Source organism: Salminus brasiliensis, chromosome 1 (genome assembly GCF_030463535.1).
Source record: "Salminus brasiliensis chromosome 1, fSalBra1.hap2, whole genome shotgun sequence".
In the NCBI taxonomy this organism is placed as follows: Eukaryota; Metazoa; Chordata; class Actinopteri; order Characiformes; family Bryconidae; genus Salminus; species Salminus brasiliensis.
In genome coordinates, this window is record NC_132878.1 from 9685846 (window position 1) to 9707198 (window position 21353).

Here is a 21353-nt window from a genome sequence, read left to right on the forward strand (position 1 = left end):
ATATGATATTTACGTACACCATGGCATGAAAAGTCCTGGTTATCATCTGTGTAGTTTTGCTTTATACCGGTATTAAGAGAAAAATGCAATCGAACACAGAATCCCACTAATGTGTTATTTTCAGAGCTTTAAAGAAACTACAAAAATAATCAATTAATGAATGTGGAAAATGATCAGTAGATTATTCTATAATGAGAAAGTATTAGCTGGAAATTAAAGCTTCACCTCACGTGTAGATTTCACATCTATTTTCATGAATTACTTGTTCCAAGCTTTAACTATAGTAAACCAACCATAATATATACCATGTTCAGTCTTTTAAAGGTCAGATAGTACAAATGAAAATAAGAACAACAATAAAAAGAAGGGGAAGACTTGTGAAATAGCACATACTGCAATACCGTAAAACCAATACAGAAACCAGGCTAGGCTAGAATACTGTGAAAATCTCATACCACTGCAACCCTACATCTAACAGGTTTTCATGGTCGAGCTACTCAAACACTTCAACCCCACAGCTAACATCATCACATCACAGTGCGAGTGTGTGCCGTTTCAGGATAGATCTGTTACAGGATCGGATTCATTGTTCTTTCCCTCCGATATCCGATCCAGTATGTTCTGCTGATATCAGCCCGATACTTACACCCATTAATACTGACTCACTCTTTCTCAAGACTCTCAAGTAAATGAGAGGCGCTCAGGAGAGTCTTAGAGGTGGTTTAGGTCTTATGTTCTCACAACTAGCAAAAACTGGCTCCAAGATTTTTCTACCACGCTCCACCACTGACTGGGTTCATGTACTAGAAGCGGTATGAACCGATTTCAATCCTGTTGCTTGTTACTTGTTCCACTGTTCCGATCAGCTGCCCTGTATTGTGCCCCATTCAGAAAGCTGAAACACTTCTAATGACATCAGTGTGAATGGGCGGAGGTTAAAGCAGCAATTTGCCAAAACTGGCATTTCTAGCTCCTGCCCCCCCACCCCCACCGCCACCCCTCATTGGTTGGGAAGTGTCATTTATTATCTGAGACACTCCTAAAAAGAGACACTTGACATATTTCTGGACAAGCTGAGCAATACAGAACAGTCACTGCAAAGTAAAGAGGCATGTGGACTGAGGTGGTAGAGTAATACTACAGAATCTTACACTAATATGAATTAAATTATTCTATTTATTGTCATCATTGTAATTATTGTATTACTGTGCTGTATTGTGCAATTGCTACTGTCTGCTAAATTTCCTATGGGATCAATAAAGTCTTAAAAAAAAAAATCTATTCTCCCTGTTGTTATTTTCCATGCCCTATCTACCAGAGTCAGATTATATCTGCCCAAAATCATTTATTTATTATAATTCTGGATACACAGAGTGCATTAATTAACATTGTGACATGCTTGATCATTAACTTCTAGTGAAAATTCATATACATTTTTTTAAAATCGCAGTTATATTTTGCAGAAAAAAATAAAAGAATGATATAAAATTATCCCTAATTCAAAAGAAAAATTGCAATTCTTGAATAAATTAATTTTAGGCTGCATTTAATCATGCGATTTGCTTTATTTCACTTCACATTACAGAATCGGATGACAATCACTCTCGCCCAGGTAGTGCCGAAATGCTCTTATACCCACAATCCACTCAGAAAAGCATATTATGACAGTAAGAGAAGACATGTGAATGGAGACTTTTAGTAAGGTTGATTGTCTTGCAGGTTACAGGGTTCAAAGCAATGTCCGTATGGCTGCTCGGTCAATACGGAAATGCAGCCGATACTACAGTGATTACTGTTCCATTTAAACCTTCCCTCACAGGTTGTGTGGAAGGAGAACAGCGCAGCAAGCAATTTCCACTGCTGAAACATGGTATTACACACGTGACACCCCATGAATCAAGACCGCAGCTTCATAAGTCACTGTCGCACACAGTGTTTCCCATTTCCCATGCTTTTTTATGGCCTTCCACGCGGTTCTGCAGTGGTTTATGTGCGGGTTTGAGCCGGGGAGCTGATCATAGACCAGTAAGGTCTGATAACCAGCTTTACGATGTTTCTGCAGCTGAACTGAGCCCATGAGCTCCTCCAACCTGACCGTCTGTGGGTTAGATTCAGACCACAACATGTTTGCAATTGAGCAATCAAGAATTTTAAAAATGACCCAAAAGTACAAATGAAGTAGTGGTCAGTTAGAAACCGTGCAGTCCTACAAAATACAAGGCTTCAGCTCTAGAGGTAGCTGACTGGCTATATCTACATGCTTTTGGCTGTAACTTGTGACTGGGGATGTAGTACACTGTTCTGAATTGATCCCTGGACTCAACAAAAAAGAACAAACCGTTCCGTAATACCAGTTATCATCACACATTTACTGTTTACGATGATAATAATAATGCATATACCAAATTTCCCCCAAATTCAACACAAAATGTCACTTTTAATGACGATGCAGCCTCCAAATTACTCAACCCCTTCATGACAAGCATCTTTAACGCTTAGTAGAGCTTCCTTTTGCAGTTATGATCTGCAGCGAACGTGACGCAAAGCTAGACACCAGCTTCTGTTGGCCTCCAGTTCAGTAATATTTATTGGGTTTGCTGCTGCAACCAGCTTCTTAAGAATGATTTTCTGTGGGGTTCAAGTCAGGCAGGCAAGATGGATTTAATCAAGTATCAGGAAATCCTAGGAGAAAACATCATGCCGTCTGTGAGGAAGCTGAGGCTTGAGTCATTGGACCTTCCAACAGGACAATGATCCCAAGCATCCAAAGTGTACCAAGGCTTGGCTTCAGAATTAGTCCTGGAAGATTCTGGAGCGACAGGCCCCTGACTTGAGTTTGGGGCCGAACCGATACCACGTCTCCTCAAAGCCTCAGTCACCAGCAGACTCTGTGCGGTTGTATTGGTCCCACTGACCCGAGTGCAATTAATATAATCACACCTGCCCAAATGAATTGAACTGAGGGTGAAAACGAACCTGGGTCTGATTTTATCGGTCCAAAAAGTGCAAGTGCAAAAACATCAAGGGTTCTATGTAGAACCCGGACTATATATCCTTAAATGTGAAATTTATTCTCTGCCGGGTTAAAGGGTTCTTCACTATGGTGGAAAACCTTTTGTAGATGTCCTTTATATAACCCACTAAAGAAATGGTTCTACACAGCACCAGAAAGGGTTCCACTGCTGCATTCTTTAGTATTATAAAGAACCTTTTTACCAAGAGCATTCGACAGATCAGCAGAAGAATTAAAAATCCAGGATTTAAAACTGTCCACTGACCAACAAAGTACAACTTTAATCATTTAATAAAAAATAAAAAAAATGACTGATGGCAGTACTATAGCAGACAATACCCTATAGAAACAACCCTCACATGTATCCACCACCACCTCCGCCCATACGGCACATGCTCCTCCCACAGCAGAAAGTGAACCCAGCCAAATACTGCCAGTGGAAAAGCAAACATTAACTCATCCCGCTGAACCCGAAACCAAACAGGGCACGCCAGCAGCTGTGTTAGCCCCATCCAGGCCAGTAAGCCGGCCCAGAGTGCTGCGTCAAAACCATACGGCCCGTCTGGCCTTCCTGAACCGCTCCGATCTGGGTTCCTCATAGCTCGGGATCTCCGCAAAGCCTGCGAGTGTGAACCCCGCATCTGGAGGATTGACTGAGTTTCAGCGTTCAATAACTTTCTTCTTCTAACTCACACATACAGCTCTATCATAAAACATGGCTCTTTATGGAACCTAAAGCGGTTCTTCTATGGCATCACTCAAACCTCATGAAAACCTCATTTTAAAGAGTGTACACCATATGGACAAAAGTATTGGGACACCTGCTCATTCGTTGTTTCTTCTCCAATCAAGGGCATTAAAAATTTTATATCCTGCTTTTGTTGGAGTAACTGTGTCTACTGTCCAGGGTAGATGGCTTTCTACTAGATTTTGGGGGCATTACTGTGAGGATTTGATTGCATTCGGCAAAAAAGATAAAGTCAGGATGTTGAATGGTCACCACCCCACCTCACCTCCAACTCCCCAATTCATCCCAAACGTCGTGGCTTGAGCACCATCCACCATTCCAGAGAACACAGTTCCACTGCTACACAGCTCAATGTTGGGGGGCTTTATACCCCTCTAGCCCACATCTGCCAATAGGTTCATTGTTAACTGCTCCAGAGAGTACTAATCTATTGGTGTTATGTCTCTACAAAGACGACAAGCTTTGTGTGTGCATGTGCACATCTGTGTTGGCAACCGGCGCAACTTAGTATAGTAGTTCAATGCATTCATTAGAAGGGACGTCCACAAACATTTGGACATACAGTATGTATGTGAGCAAGTGTGGAATAAAAGATACAAAAGGTACAAGTTGCACTTATCTGGATGAAACATGAATGAGACGATGTGGCAGTTTAGCTTTTATTGCCTGTGTGTAACGGAAGGAGCCGTTTAACTGGCGCGTAGGCCGCGTGTGTGTGTGTGTGTGGCCTGACGGCTAACCGTTTGACCAGAGGACTCCCTTAGGTAGAGAGAGAAAGGAAAAAAAGATCGACAGAGATGCCGATGCTCAGATCCTCAACACCCTCTGGAAAACAGCTGTGCAAATGCACACACACACATACACATACACACACACACACACACACACACAAACATACACACTAGAAACTCAAGCTACGAGGGGCAACCTCGATAAGGTTTCCTGTCAAGCAAAATAACACAAGTTACATAACCCTCGGAGGAAAGGAACACTCAGAATGAGGTCTGAGGGGAAAATTGTGTTTACTGTTTGTTTGTCTGGGTCATAATCTACAGACACCTCTTCACATTGAACTGCATCAAATGACCTGCCAGATTTTCAAATTACCAGTAACAAAAACAACCTCGGCCTACTTCTGCGGTCACACTTAACAGCATCGTGACGGAAACCTCTTTGATTTAAAAACGCTCCAGCCCTAACGAGCGTGTGCGTACTATTAAACCACCAGACATCCAGTCAGCCGACCCAAAACAGCAGCTAGAGCACAGCACAGCACAGCGATGGCTGAAACTCAATTAGTCAAGTGCACCTCTTAGGTGAATCATCAGTGATTAGTCGTCACTTCAATGATGATAATGCATGTTTTAAATTCCCCCACTGACCTCAGTTACAGCCAGAAATACAGTAAATGGCTGATGAACATGAACATGATGAACACAACCATTAACATGCCGCTGTTTTAACCTGTTTTAATACTTTTAAATATGGTATTCTTCTTTTTTCTGACAAGCTATCATCATTTCAGTTCCTTTCACTTTACACCTTAACTCTGGTTACTGGTTACCAAAATTACTTTGGTATTTACCAGTGGTTAAATTAGGAGGGCTTCTGTGTGTATGGGAACTGGAGTTGAAATCCCAGTTGGAATTGCTGACAGTTTACCTAAATGGAGATCCAGTTAGAGAACTGTTAAAAACAATGACCAGGGCCTTGTGTAGACAAGTCGATACAACTCAGAGAACTACATTGGTGTCTAACACTTTGGTTCATCAGTAAAACCTTTAACACTTAGTTCCACACAGGGGTTTATTTAGTAGACAACGGCAAATACTAATACTACACAAAATACTACAAAAAATATTATTATTACTATTATTATTATTAGTAGTAGTAGTAGTATAATTACTATTAATAACAACAATAATAAACACAAACATGATATATATTGACATAAATAAACAATACACTAACTTACACTACTAGATTTATTAAAATGCTGTCAATTTTGACTTAGATTTCATATCCAATTAAACTGATCTAATTATGATGTTAATAATAATAATAAATAATAACTGTATTTCTGTCATTCTTGCACTAAACAGTGTGTGTTCATTAGAAAGCCACCAGAAGCTCAGAATAAGGTACAGGTTAAAGAGTCCATGCCCTCCTTCTCTCTTTTTAAACAGGGAGACATTAGAGCTGGTAGGATTAAAGATCATCAGCAGTAAAGGTTCTATACTACAAATTATTTTTGTCAAGAACTGAGTATATAACCCGAGAGCCATTTAGGAAGCTTTATTTAACCTTCATATAACTTGAATAAAGGTAAAAGTCACTGTAGTATGTACAGCGAAATGTGTCCTCCGCATTTAACCCATCTGTGGTAGTGAACACACACACTAGTGAACTAGGGGCAGTGAGTACACACACACACCCAGAGCGGTGGGCAGCCAACTCCAGCGCTCGGGGAGCAGAGAGGGTAAAGGGCCTTGCTCAAGGGCCCAACAGTGGCAGATTGCTGAGCCCGGGAATCGAACCCACAACCCTGTTATAGCCCCACTGAGCCACCACTGCCCTAGTATTCACTGTATTTATTGAATACAATAAACGTACAAAAGTATCCAGACACTCCATTTAGTGAGCTCAGTAAGTTCAGCTACTTCATGGTGCACCCACTACGCATCACGGGTGCGTTTAGATGTGCATGCACAGCTTGTTTAATCACCACAGATAAGCACTGCCAAAATAACAGGACGCCCTGGAGCAGCTATGCATGGGTCACCAGGTCTCCATGCCCAATGCCATCTGGTAGACAGAGGAGTATCAAGCCCTACCTCACTGGCGGGCTGGGGAGCAGTGGAACTGACTTCTCTAGAGTGATCCATAACTAATCATCCATCATCAGTACCTGAACTCACACATGCTCTCTCGGCTAAATGCCATCAAATCCTCACAGCAATGTTCCAAAATCTAGTGTAAAGCCTTTGCAGACGAGTAGAGGCTGTTGCTGCAGAGTAATGTTAGGGAGACTCATAAACTCCCTATTTTCACCCTTGATTGCAAAAGCAACTCTGGTGGAACAGGTGTCTACAAACTTTTGGACACACAGCTTGTTTAGTCACCAGAATTTCTTAGCAGATTGCCCAATCAATAACACACACTCTACAAGCAGACTCCGCCCACAGTCCACAGTCAAACCTCGCTGCGAAAGAGACCTCTGAGCTATCTGTCCACCAGTCAGGACAACATACCGGCCTACACAGCTACATTTAGACCCTTTGGGAGGACCCCAGTGTCTGTGCGCATCAGCCCAGCCACACGTGACTAGTTTTTAGGCCCGTTCGGGAGCATCTGTCTGTTTGCGCATCCTGTTTGTACTGCGTCCATGTTTCTTTTTCCAAGCGAATGTGCTGGCCTGTTTGTATTGGCAGGGTGTAATTTGGTGATGAATGAGGCTGGAGTCTGAAGCGGGGGGCCATCAACCCGTGAACTGCCCCCTCGTCCTCCGAGCCGTGCCAGTAATCTGTCCATTCTGACCTCGCTCCACTCATCTCTCTCCCAGCTCTAAAAAGTCTCAAATTCACTTATCTTGTGCGATGGGCCTGAAAGTAATTTGCCCTTGCTCTCTCTCTCACTCTCTCTCGCTCCTTCTCCCGCTCTATCTCCCTCGCCCTCTCCCTCCAAGCAATTACTATCTGTATTTACAACCTGTCTCTGAGCTGCGCCGTCAGAGGTCATGATCCAACTGCCAGAATATAAAATTACACGACGGCACAGTATCGTGGCCCTCTGACACTTTCGCCTCGCATTCATTTTCTCTCTCTCTCTCTCTTCCTCACTCTCACACACTTGCTCGCTCGCCCGCCCGCCTGCCTGCTCAGCCTGAGTAAGCCAGAACTTATTTTAAGACTTGATTGGAAACATCTGTTCAATGACAATCACCCAGACTGAAAAGTATTGACACGCTCACTCCCTCTCTATCCGCCTGGCTCGCCCCGCTCGCTCTACCCTTGACGCACTTTACTTTCGAATGGAAGAGCTGTAAAACGCAGCAAAGCACACACAAAAAAACCCCGGCGAGATACATTTATGGCCTTCATAAAGAACAGATTAACAGGTTTGGGATTTCTGCCATGCATGCACATTAACGGCTGCCTTTTGCTCCGAAACCTGCCTTGCCCACGCAGACGTGCACACACACACACACACACACACACACACACACACACAAAGGCTCTAATTAATATTTACTGAAGTGCTTTGCCAGCTTGGAGTGCTTTGCCGAAAAAACATTAACGACAAACGCGCAGAAAGAAGCCTGCGCTCCTTTTATTTGCCCCCTCGGCTGGTTATGCTTTTGCGCAGGCAGGTCAATTAAACACAATAAAGCACTTAAAAGACAAGCTCAGCCACGAGCCCTCGCCGCGCGGACACCGAGGCACTTGCTAATTAGAGCACGCATTAGTAGGTTGCCTCGCATTTGTAGTGCTCCGTGCTCGGGCACCGCCGGAACATAGAGGCTTCTTTCTGCGGGGCCGCACCCGGGCCCATAATGATCTCATTGTTGCTCAACTGCAGCGCTGGAGAAGCCACTTCCAGCACTCGGATACGCTGACTGTGGCGTGACGCCGGAGGTGCGCGGAAAACTTTGCTGGATTGCAAATCCGATAATAAAGCTATATTAGAAAAAAGCAACTTTAAGAAAGAGAGTTTTGCAGACGGCAACTAAGACCTAAACACACTTACTTCCCTAAGAAGCAGGAACTATTCAGACCATACAAATTAATAGCATGAATTATAAATAAATAAATAAATAAACACATACATACATACATACATACATACATACAGACAGACATACATAAATAAGAGCAGGTGAGTAAAAGTGGGCAATATTTGTTCATATCGTGGCGCATGAAAAGCATAAAGCCCGATCGGACGGTTCACATTCACGCCGGACGTTCACGCCCACACATCAGATACATACGAAAGGCTACGTTCCACCTGCAGTCAAATCAGATTTGTTTCTCAGTTCAGAACAGATGTCGGTCAGCACTGTTATTTGCAAGAGATAAGATTGGATTGGTGTGTCCGGACATCCCAAACATATTTGCACGACGTAGGCGCTAACAAGCTGCTTTCACACGCAAAGCAGACGAGATGGAGGTCGCTCTGGATTAGATGTGGAACATTGTCAATTGTTGAAAGTTTGAAGTTCGATTTGAGCAGCCAGACTGAGACACATCTGTAGAAATCCGATTGTAATTGCATTTTAAACCACCTTCAAACGTGGTTTGGATCCGATTTACAAAAGAATCTGATTTTATGTGGTTTTTAGCTGTCCAGACAATCAAAAATCAATCCGGATACAATGTAGATACACCAAAAATCGGATTTGGGCTGGCAGTCTAAACATAGCCAAAGTGATTTCAAATCTAATTCGAAAAGATCTGATTTGACATGTCCACACAGCCCTGAAAAAAATCAAATAAACACTTTACCTGCCTGGTAATGTGAAGGCAGCCCATGTATGTGACAGCATTTACATAATCAGCCGCTAATGGTGCGCTGTGCTGTGCACTGTACTGTCTAAAGAGTGCAATTACATTTTCACCATACAGCCCAACCTCAAAAGGAGAGTACTTTCAGATAAACACACCAAAAAAAACTAAAACAAAAAAACAACACTGTTAAACCAAATTGGAGCAGGTGGAGCCTCAGTCCCATTTAGCCAAAGATTACTTGCTGAAAAGGAGGCTAGTCTTAGAACAAAGCTTAAGAATATGTCAATAATATAAATGAAAAACACAGAGCTGGTGGGTTTGTGGTCTTCAGTTACAATCCTTAAATGTTCTAGTTGTCCAAAATGAGTCTATGTTCAGACAAAAGCATCAATAAGTACTTCAAATGTATTTACCAGCTCTCCACAGGACCACCTGCCTAAAGAAAAAGAAACTCCCATATAGTGCAGTTGAGTTTGTGGTCTTTAGTTATAGTCCTCAAATGTTCTAGCTGGCCCAAAAGAGTCTACTTTCAGAGTCAGGTAATAAGAACTACACATCTATTTAATCTGAAATAAAAAAGTAACAAGGGGCAGGTGGTCCTCAGTAACAATCCCATATATTTGTACTTGTCCACAAAAAGCTCTCTTCAGGCTAAAAACAATTAAAAGCTTATTTCCAAGCTAATCTAATCTTATTTCCAAAAGTGCAACATGGAGCTGGCGAGTTTGTGGTTTTCAGTTACGATCCTCAGTTGTCCAAAAAAAGGCTACTTTCAGAGCAAGGCATGAATAAGTACTCTGAATTTCTTTGTGGTGCTCAAGTACAATCCTGTGTAGTCATACTTCTACAAGAAAGCTCCATTCAGACCAGAACTGCACTAAATAAATAAATAAAAGTATATATATAATTTTTATATAAATAATTTGTTTTTAAAATAGCAACACAGAACAGTCGGTCCACAGTTACAGTCCTCAAATGTTGCCCAAAAGGAGGCTACTTTCAGAGCAAGGCATCAATAAGTACTTTTCGCAGCTCGCCATAAGAAAATCATAGGGCAGGTGGTCCTCAATTACAATCCACAACGGTCATACTTGTACAAAAACAAGCTTTCTTCAGGCCAGCTCTTCTATAGCACAACACAGAGGTGGTCCAGCTGACACTCTCAAATGTTCTAGTGGCCCACAATGAGTCTACTTTCAGAGCAAGACATCAATACGTACTACAAATTTAACCTGCTCTCCACAAGAGAAACATGGGGCAGGTGGTCCTCAATTACGATCCCCAATAGTTGTACTTGTACGAAGCAAAGCTCTCCTGAGGCCAAAACCTCAATCTTTCCAAAAGTACAACAAGAAGCAAGTGAGTGTTTGGCCCTCAGTCTTTTCCCAAACATACAGGAGGGAGGTTTAGACACTAATTGACCAAGACTGGGATCCCCAGTCCAAAAGGAGCATTTATACTGACCAAGACTACTGCTGACCAAGATCATTTCCAAATGAGCAACTGACTGTTTGGTTCTTAATTATGATTTGACCATGTTTCATTTGCCCTAAAGAACCCTACAACATTTAGAGAGGAAATGTGCTTTCCAACAGCGCTACATGGAGCAGGTGAGGTTTAGGATCCCACAGAGGTTTATTTACTTGCCCAAAAGGAATCTACATTCTGACCAAGACATCAATAAACACCATCAAATCTAAAACAGCTGCTTTCTGAAACAGAACATGGGGAAGGAGTTTTGGATCCTCAATTATGAATTCCAGACTTCTTATTTCTCCAGAGAGAGGCTGCTTTCATTTTTTTAATGATACATACTCAAAAACAGCTGCTTTCCCAAGACCAACATGGAGCAGGTGAGTTTATGGCTCCCAAATATGGTCCTTAACAGGTTCACTAGTATACAAAGAAATGTTAGACATAATTTCCTAGAATACTACACAATCAAATGGGATGCATCCTGAAATAAAAACAGGAGAGTTTCCAGGATCTCCAACAGGTTCACTTATACAAAAGAGCGAGTCTACCTTCAGCCCAAGACTTCAATAAATACCATTAATCAAAACAGCTGCTTTCCAAAGGAAGAACTTGGAGCAGATGGTGTTTTGGTTCCGTTCCCTAAAAGCCGTACTCTCGGACCAAGACATTAATAATGAAATAAATATTCCAAATCAAAAACAGATTTTTTTTCCCAAAGAAAAACTCACCTGCGTCATGATGCTTCAGCAGCAGGTTTTTGAAATCGTAGCATTACAAATGAGTGGCCTTCTTTTGGGACCAGTAAGAAATTTGGGAATGATAATAGAGAATCCAAAATCCTGTTTAATGTGCTTTTTCAGAAAGCCGTCATTTTTAAAAACATGCGAAGCAGGAGAAGTTTGGGGTCTCAGATACGATCCCAAAATCCTTATAAGTCAAACTCGTCCAAGGAGGCAACGTTAAAGCTGAGACATCAATAAATACTACATATTTTAAAAAGTTGCTGCTTTCTGAATCAGCAACACAGAGCAAGGGACTGTCTGAACCTCAACTACAATCCCTGAACGTCAACAGTCTCAAAACAGAGGCCATTTTCGATATGAGAACTTTGATGTCACACCTCAAAAACGATAAAACAGACGATTCCCCCAAAAGACAAATACAGACGCCACATTTAGATCAATACTTCAGGAACTCCTACAATTTTTAAGCACAACAACAGAGCCAGACCCCCAGTAGATTAGACCCACCAATCCTCAGAGACCTGTCGACCCAGACTACAATAAACAACCTCAAAGATTGGGGAAAAAAAAAAAAAAAAAAAAAAAAAGACAGAGCAAAGGTTTAATCAGTAGGCATAGGCCTGTAACAGCCATCCGCCATCTGAACCGCCAAATCACATCACAGCCTTTCACTGGGAAGCCAAACGTTACACCCAGACGTCAACATGACTCGCTAATTGTGCTGAGAATAGGAGACCTACGGCCTGAAACTTCATTAGCCACTCTTTGGAAAATGTAGGGCGCGACAGGAGACTGAGCAACCATGAAGAAGAGGAGGAGGAGGAAGAAGAAGAGGAAGGAACACTGAGGTAAATGGCAAATGCTCTGGGTTTTTAGACAGCTTAAGCAAGAACATGGCAGAGTGTGCGGACGAGCAGGAGATGTGGCGTAAATCAAACCAGCCCCTCTGCGGCTGTGCAGAGAAAGCCACTTTTAAAGAACTGTCAGGGCCGAGAGGCACGAAAAGAGGACATAATGTAAATGTAGAAGAGACAGTCAGAGTGAGCGAGAGAAATAAAGAGAAAAAGAGAGAGAGAGAGATAAAGGGGGAGGGATGGAAAGAAAGCCCTGAGGTAAGAGACAGCTTACTCTTAATTCAGGCTTTGATTGTTGCAGGTCGTCCCAGTATTGCCGGAACGCAGATCGTGACACGTTACGTCCACAATATGCTTTTTCCGAGCGCATCGTGGAGATCATCAATAGTTACAAACCAGGACCCAACTACGTACATTACCAAAACAGCTCAGTTAGTCCAGTTTAACACTGTAGTTCTGGGTTGGACATCTTAAGCTAGAACATGGCATACAGCACGAACGAGGATGTGGTGCAAATCCAACCAGCCTTCTTATTATGGATATCCTCAATACTTAAAAACACTGAACCACTGTGCAACATTCCCAAAATAGCTCAATTAGTCCAGTTCAACACTGAAGTAAATGGCAAAAGCTCTGGGTTTTGGGTTTGCCAGCTTACGCTAGAACATGGCATACAGCGTGAATGAGGCTGTGGTGTAAATCCAACCAGCCTTCTGCGGCTGTGCAGAGAAAACCACTTTTCAAGAACCTGAGGCAAACAGCTTACTACCAAGTCGTGCTCTGACTGGCACAGGCCCAGGCCGGGGTGGCCTATATGGTGATATTTCAGCACTATAGTGATGCCTTCACAAAATTCCTTTCTGAGAATATTATGTAATATCCTCAGCAGTTAAAACACTGGACCACTGTGCAACATTACTAAACTAGCTGAAGTAGTCCAGTTTAACACTGAAGTAGATGGTAGATGGGTTTTTGGACAGCTTATGCTTGAACATGGCATCCAGTGTGAATGAGGGTGTGGTGTGACTCCAGCCAGGGAAAACCACAGCTTACTACAAATTCATGATTTGACTGGCACAGTCTGTCACAGGCCAAACTGGGCAATATTGTGATGCTTCAACACTATCTAGATCAATTATGTCACAATATTCTCTTCTGGGGCGTATCACGGAGATCATCAATAGTTTAAAACTGCTTAAAACAACTGTGCTTTGTTACCAAAATAGCTCAATTAGTCCAGTTCAACACTGAAGTAAATGGCAAAAGCTCTGGGTTTTGGGTTTGGCAGCTTACGCTAGAACATGGCATACAGCGTGAATGAGGATGTGGTGTAAATCCAACCAGCCTTCTGCGGCTGTGCAGAGAAAACCACTTTCCAAGAAACTGAGGCAAACAGCTTACTACCAATTCGCGCTTTGATTGGCACAGGCTGGCACAGGTGGGCAATATGGATTTATTTGAGCACATTATGGATATAATCGCTAGTTAAAACACTGATTGGCTGTGTTACATTACAAAAAGAGCTCATTAGTCCTGTTTAACACTGAAGTAAATTTTAAAAGCTCTGGGATTCTGCGACCTGAGGTACGTGACAGCTTACTAGGGTGGGCAATGCCATGACATTTTAGCATCATCATGATACAGCACTGCCATAATTTGCTTTTCTGAGAACATTATGGATATCCTTAGTAGTTACAACCAGGGTCAACTGTGGTACTACACCAATCTAGCTTGATTAGTCCAGTTTAACACTGAAGAAGATACAACGTCATGCTTTACTTGGCACAGGCTGTCACACAAGCCAGGGTGAGCAATATGGGGCTGTTTAGCATTAATGTGATACAATGCACCACATTATGCACAATATTTCTGAGCACATTATGGATATGATCACTAGTTAGAAACACTGAAGAGCTGTGTTGCATTACAAAAAGAGCTCAGGCTGTCCTGTTTCGCACTGAAGTAAATGGCAACAGCTCTGGGATTCTGGACAGCTCTGTGTCATTTTTTAATAACCTGACGTAAACAAAGGCCTACCGGGGTAGGCGACATTGGTGATATTTAGCATTATCGTGATTTAATATGCTTTGTTTTGAGCATATTGCGGAAGTCATGAGTAGTGATGGATTGAAGGTTGATTTAGTAGTGGGAAGTATGTGAAACACCATGAATAATACTTACTGAGTATTTTATTGACAGACAAGCGACATGTTGTAATAGAAGTGACAATTTCTTCATCAGTATTACAGCATCACCTGTTGGCCACCAATTTCACAGGTGCAGCATTACAAATAGACATCTACTAGTCATGACTGTATTCATATATATATATATATATATATATATATATATATATATATATATATATATATATATATATATATATATATATATATATATATATATATATATATATATATATATATATATGGGACAGTGGTGGCTCAGCGGTTAGAGCGCCGGGATATCAATAACAGGGTTGTGGGTTCGATTCCTGGGCTCGGCAAGCTGCCACTGTTGGGTACTTGAGCAAGGCCCTTTACCCTCTCTGCTCTCCGGGCGCTGGAGTTGGCTGCCCACCGCTCTGGGTGTGTGTGTGTACTCACTGCCCCTAACACGTGTGTGTGTGTGAGTGTGTGTTCACTACCAGATGGGTTAAATGCGGAGGACACATTTCGCTGTACAGTCCACACTGTACAGTGACAAATACGTGCACCTTCACCTTTACCTTTATATAAAGTATTGAGTATTTGTCAGCATTTATTGTCAGAAAAAAAAACATCATATCATGACAGAAATGACAGCATCTTCACATCCTGCAGTATTAAATATTTGCCACGGTCATCACAGGTGCAGCAATACTTGGTGCTACAATATTAGGCTCTTTAGGAGAGCAGCTGAGCATATAGTGGACCTTGTCTGCAGTTAAAAACACTACATAACTGTATTACACTATTCAATAGAGCTCCGACAGTCCTGTTTAGGTTAGATCTAACATGACTACCTCCGAATTTATTATCAGAAAAGCGACATACTGTCAATTTCATGAAGTGCTGCAGGATCAGAAGTACAGCAATGCTTCCTGCTACAACACTGAGGCTCTTTAGGAGTCCAGAAGCTGCTGTGCATTTTATTTATTTTATTTATTATAGCTCTGAGCAGCTATACAGCAACTTTTCCATGCACTGATGAGCTACATTGCAGAAGAACAGCGCTTAGGTTATTAGTGCCCACATTTCAGTCCGTAATGCAGTGATTTATTAGAAGGCAGTATAGTATAGTAAGCAGCACGGCACCCCGCATGAAAAACGCCCGGCGAACAGCACCGCATATGGGCTACGGGAGCAGACAATACGGCCGGCTGGTTGGAAGCTCCACAACAAAACCCCAGGCTCGCCTTACCCCACGGTCCAGACGGCAGCAGGGATGACATTCGACGGCAAGGGGTCTACGTGCACATTCAGCACAGCTCCCCGGCGCTCAGCGGCATGGTTAAAATCCCAAGTAAGGCGCAGAAATGACGGGAATACGAGGAGGGAGGGGGGAATATCCACACGTCCAGCGAGAGAAAGTCACCTCCGCCAGCTCCGTCTCCAGTCCGGGCAGCGGCGACTCCGGCCCAGCTACTTCAAACCCCAAACCCCGCCCCCGAGCTGCGTCAGCGCGGAAGTTTTTGTCTACGCGCGCTCCGATTGGGCCGTGCACGAAGGAGGCGGGGCCGCTCGTCCCCCTCCGCCAGTGGAGCGGCGTTCTCACGGACTGTGGGGGCGGGGCACCGGCGTTAGAAGTCACGCGGCCGGATGCGGTGCATGACGTCAGCCCTTTGTTACCTTGCCGACCCGTTTCGTTCGTTCGAAGCAGCGTGAGAGTTTAGCGAGCGTGTAAACACAGAGAGCAGCACGGCTACACAGCCCAAACACTGCCTTTCTGACTGCGCTGGCTGCACAACTGAAGCCGCATGCACCTGTTTCAATGAGTGGTGGTGAGGGGGGAGGGGGGTGGGGGTGGTTGGGGGTGTCCTAGATTAATAAACAGCAGCCAGCAATTCCCCATTAGCCCAAATAGTAAATGAAAAGGGCGCGTGCAGCTATAATAATGCAATAACCGTGTAATAACAGGGTCTTGACAGCATAATAGCACCGTTTAAAGATTGCAATCTGCAGCATTGCAGGATTGACACATTGCAATCCCTCATCTAGCCAATAACAACCACCAATCAAGCAACCACAACCACAAGCATGAACTTGAATAACACTGGAGCCACATGCACTGATTTCAATGATCGAGGGTCCTAGAATAATAAACAGCAGCCGATGCTTCCCGGTTAGCCCAGATAATGAATAAAAAGGCTTGGAGAAACAATATTAGTGTAGTAATATTGTAATAACAGGGTCAAATCAGCATAACAGCACCATTTGAAGATTGCATTCTACAGCACTGCAGTACTGACACATTGCAATCGCTAATCTGCCTACCAAAAACCACTAATTAACCAAGCTCAACAACAAGCATGGACTGGAATAACATTGTCACATGCACAGCTTTCGAATATCTGTGAGGGGGTGGTGCTTGGGGGTCCTAGATTCATAAACAGCAGCCAGTGATTCCTCATGAGCCCACATGATGAGTGAATAGTATGTGCAAGAGCTTGTGCAATAATAGTAAGGTAATAACAGTATAATAACAGCATTAACTAGTGTAATAAATTAATTAGTGTAATAAAAATATCTGAAGATAATATGTTGCAGGGTTGACACATTGCAATCACTAATCTTGCTACAAGCGTGAACTTGAATAACGCTAAGTTACATGCACACCTTTGAACAATCGGGGAGTCCTAGATGAATAAACGGTAATACGTGATTCCATGAGCGCGCATAATGAATGAATAGAGCTTGTGCAACAGTAATAGGGTAACAGCAGTGTAATGACAATGTAATAGTCATAGCAGAGTAATAAAATGTGACAAATATCCTGCTGCACTCACTAATCTAGCCCCTAACAACTGCTAATCAACCAACCACAAGCCCAAACAACATGAACCTGAACAATATTATGTATCCTTGCAGAATTCTGACACAGAGTAACCTCACCTGACCCTGAGGAAGCCATGCAAATGCAACCACTAATCCACCAACAACAGCCTCCTCCTAATCTACAGTCCAGCTGCAAGACTAAGCTAAGCAAGCAAACAAGCTCACACAGTATTCCAAAAACTTTTTCCCCCACCCAGCAGCTATTCTGCTGTCAAAACGCCCAGCTTCAAAACACTGCGCTCGCACAGCACAAAGATCCCCAGTGACATTTTGAAACAACGGCTGTGATATTCTGCAAAGGTCAGGACGATGAATGTTTTTTTTCCCTCCTTTCTTCGTCTTCTTCCTCCTCCGAGAATGAAACACGACTTTATTTGAGCACAGCTTGTGCCTGTCAACCTGCCTAAAGGCCCAGAGATAAACAGTCCATTTGATTACCGCTGTCGTCCAGAAATGTCGCCTAATGAAGAGAAAACACTCAGCCTGAAAGGACAGGGAGGGATGCATGAAATGCACTGAACTGCACACTTTTACATTCCGCACTTTTTTGCATGATTTTTTCCCTTTGAGATTATTTGAGCACAGCTTGGGCCTGTCAACCTGCCTAAAGCCCCAGAGATAAACTGTCCATTTGCTTACCGCTGTTGCAACCCAGAAACGTTGCTTACTGACAACACATCCCTGAAAGGACGCATGCATTAAATGCTTCAAACTGCACCCTTTCCTATTGCACACTTTTTTGCATGATCCTTTCGAGAGTATTTGAGCACAGCTTGTGCCTGACAACCTGCATAAAGACTCAGACACAGATAAACAGTCCATTTGCTTACCTCTGTTGTCCAGAAATGTTGCCTAATGAAAACACTCAGGCATGCAATAAATGCATTAAATTGTACAGTTTTTGCATGAGATATTTTCAGATTCCTACATTCCTAAATACATATATTAACCATGCATGTTATACAATGATAAAAAAAAATACAGAGGCTGGTGCTATATGCAGTTATCCTGCAGCTCTAACTGTACCTATAGGCTGTAAAGCAGTAATGCTACAGTCCCTACAGCAGACTATACACACGACAGCCAGTACTTAAAGATCCAACCACATTCCCAGTCCATAGGCTGTGCATTTAGCTGCACTCAGACCTTTTAAACCAGTATGCACTTGAATTTAGCCCTTCAGCTGGATGGATAGCTTGCTAGATAGCTAGCATGCTGGCTAACTCGCCTGCTTTCTAGGAACTGGCTGATGGACTGCCTCCCTTGTTGCAGGTTAAACTGTTGGACAGCGATAAAAACGGCGTAGAAACTCATTCTCCTGCTATATCAAGGCGATACTCACTCTCCGTGGGCAGCAGCAACCTGCTCGACTCAAAACATCGTGATGTTACTGGGGTGCAGAGTGTGTGTGTGTGTGTGAGTGTGTGTTTTTCCTCCGTGTTGTTGCTGTCGTCGCCGAATCACTGCTGCTGCTGTTCGCGGCGCATGCGCACTGCGGCGTTTCTCACACAGACGAGCCAGCCCAGCCATGATCTCCAGACGGTGCGTGTTTGTGTTCAGGGCCCTCGACCAGGCCTGAGCATAAAGTGCCTCCTCATTCACTTTTCAGCTGTTTGTGCCTTCACCTTCAGCCTTCACATCTTAAATATTACAGATAGTGAAAGTTTGCAGTTTGCTATTTTTATGATAATAGTTTTGACCCCCATAAAAAGGTAAAGTAAAGGTGCTCATATTTGTCACTTTACAGCAAAAATGTGTCCTCTGCATTTTACCCATCTGTGGGAGTGAACACACACACACACTAGTGCACTAGAGGCAGTGAGTACACACACACCCAGAGCGGTGGGCAGCCAACTCCAGTGCTCAGGGAGCAGAGAGGGTAAAGGGTCTTGCTCAAGGGCCCAACAGCGGCAGCTTGCCGAGCCCGGGAATCAAACCCACAACCCTGTTATCGATAACCCACCACTGCCCCACATGATTTATCCCCCTTCATGTGGCTTGATGAAGCCTGAACAGAAAGTGCCTTCATACTGACTTAAATTTTTTGTGTTATAGCCTCCAACTCTTGATCATGCCAGATTGTAAATACAGCTCTCATACTATTATTTTCTATACTGTAGGTTTGCAGACAGTCCGGTCGTTTCTCCAAAGTCCAGGCTGTTTATTGATGTGGTTGGTGTGGCGCAACAGATAACACCGCTACCTGGCACTGAGCTACCACACCGTGTGGGAGACTGGAGTTCGATTCCCGGAGTGACCTGTTACATAACCCATGATATACGGGCAGAAAGAACCTGTGTTTGTCCGTTTAAAGCAACAGTCTGGAGCAACGTTACCTTCTGTATGAATAAATAGCAGATCACTATCATGTTGTTCATTTCCAGGACATGTTATTTTAAAGTTCTGGCTGTAAAAATCATGTATAACTCAATACGGTCAACAGCCCAGCAGATACAGAATGCTGAAAACACAGTATCACAGATTGAGCAATATAAACAAAAATATTGTTGATATTAGGACAATGATGACTGATTTTGAGCTGTGGGTCCACCAAGATCAAGTCCAAGCTGGTGTGGCGCAACAGATAACACCACTACCGGCCTGTGAGCTACCACACTGTGTGGGAGACTGGGGTTCGCTTCCCGATTGTGGGTGACTATGCTGCACTACACTAATAAGAGTCCTTGGGCCAGACTCCTAACACTACATTGGCTCGCCTCTGTAATACGAGTAACCCTGTAAGTCGCTCTGGATAAGAGCGTCTGCTAAATGCTGTAAATGTAAATGTATTTGACCCTCATTAAGTATGCACTTTATGTGGTTTGATGAAGCCTGAATGTAAGCCTGAACTCTTTTGTTGTGTTATAGCCTTCACCTCTTGATCATGCTGGTTGTAAATACAGCTCCTGTACTATTATATACATTTACATTTAAGGCATTCAGCAGACGCTCTTATCCAGAGCGACTTACAAATGTGCTTTGCTATTTACCCAAGAAAAACCTCAGCTAGTTAGAATAGACTAATAGTTCAAAGATACCTCTAAGCTTAGACATTACTAAACACAAGTCAATAAGGTGACCATAGTACTCTGCTATTCGCCCAAGTATTCTCTAAAGAGGTGGGTCTTCAGAGAATACACTTCTAGACACTCATCTATTGTTTCTTTAAAATCCAGGGAGATCGGGTTTGACATCCCTCTTTATATGTGTCCTTGTTCACTTTTCAGATTTTTGATCACATTTTGATCACTACAGACACGGCTCCCATACTATTACATGCTATAAGTTTATAGACACACATTCACAAGGGTGTTTATAAATGATATAACATATATATATATATATATATATATATATATGATGTATGATGTAACATATATATATGTTTATAAGGTGTTTCCTCATTCTCTTTTCAGCTGTGTTTTAGTCTCCATCTCTTAATCACTACACATGAACACAACTCCCATACTATTAAATACTACGTTTATAGACACTCATAATTCATAATTTCTCCAAAATCCAAGCTGTTTGTACAGTTCAGTCCTCTTATACATCCCCCTTTATCTGTTTTCTCATTCTCTTTTCAGCTTTTTATGTTATAGCCCCCACCTCCTAATCACTAAAGACAGTGAATACAAATCCTATACAATTATATACTACGTTTATGGACACACATTCATAATTTCTCCATCATCCAGGCTGTTTATGCATAGTTTGACCTCCATTAAGTATCCACCTTTACGTGGCTTGACAAAGCCTGAACATAAAGTGCCTTCTCATTCACTTTTCAGCTTTGTGTTATAGCCTTCACCTCTTGATCACTCATCTATTGTATCTTTAAAATCCAGGCAGTTTGGGATTGAGTTTGACATCCCTCTTTATGTGGTTCCTCATTCACTTTCCAGATTTTTCTAGTCTCAACCTCTTGATCAGCGGACCACATACACATTGAGGGACACATGTTCAGGAAACAGAGGTC

The 21353-nt window shown here is 42.8% G+C and overlaps 1 protein-coding gene across 2 annotated transcripts in view; it reads right to left on the minus strand.

The window, feature by feature from the left end:
- fam222ba (family with sequence similarity 222 member Ba) overlaps positions 1-18820 on the minus strand; it is a 103387-nt gene extending 84567 nt beyond the window's left edge. The window contains exon 1 of one of the 2 annotated variants that reach the window (XM_072662844.1): positions 18717-18820. The gene's annotated coding sequence lies outside the window, so the exon portion shown is untranslated. Of the gene's footprint in view, positions 1-15740; positions 15901-18716 lie in introns of those variants that run through there. The other variant, XM_072662903.1, reaches the window with a different exon arrangement.
- Between the last annotated feature and the right edge of the window lie 2533 nt (positions 18821-21353).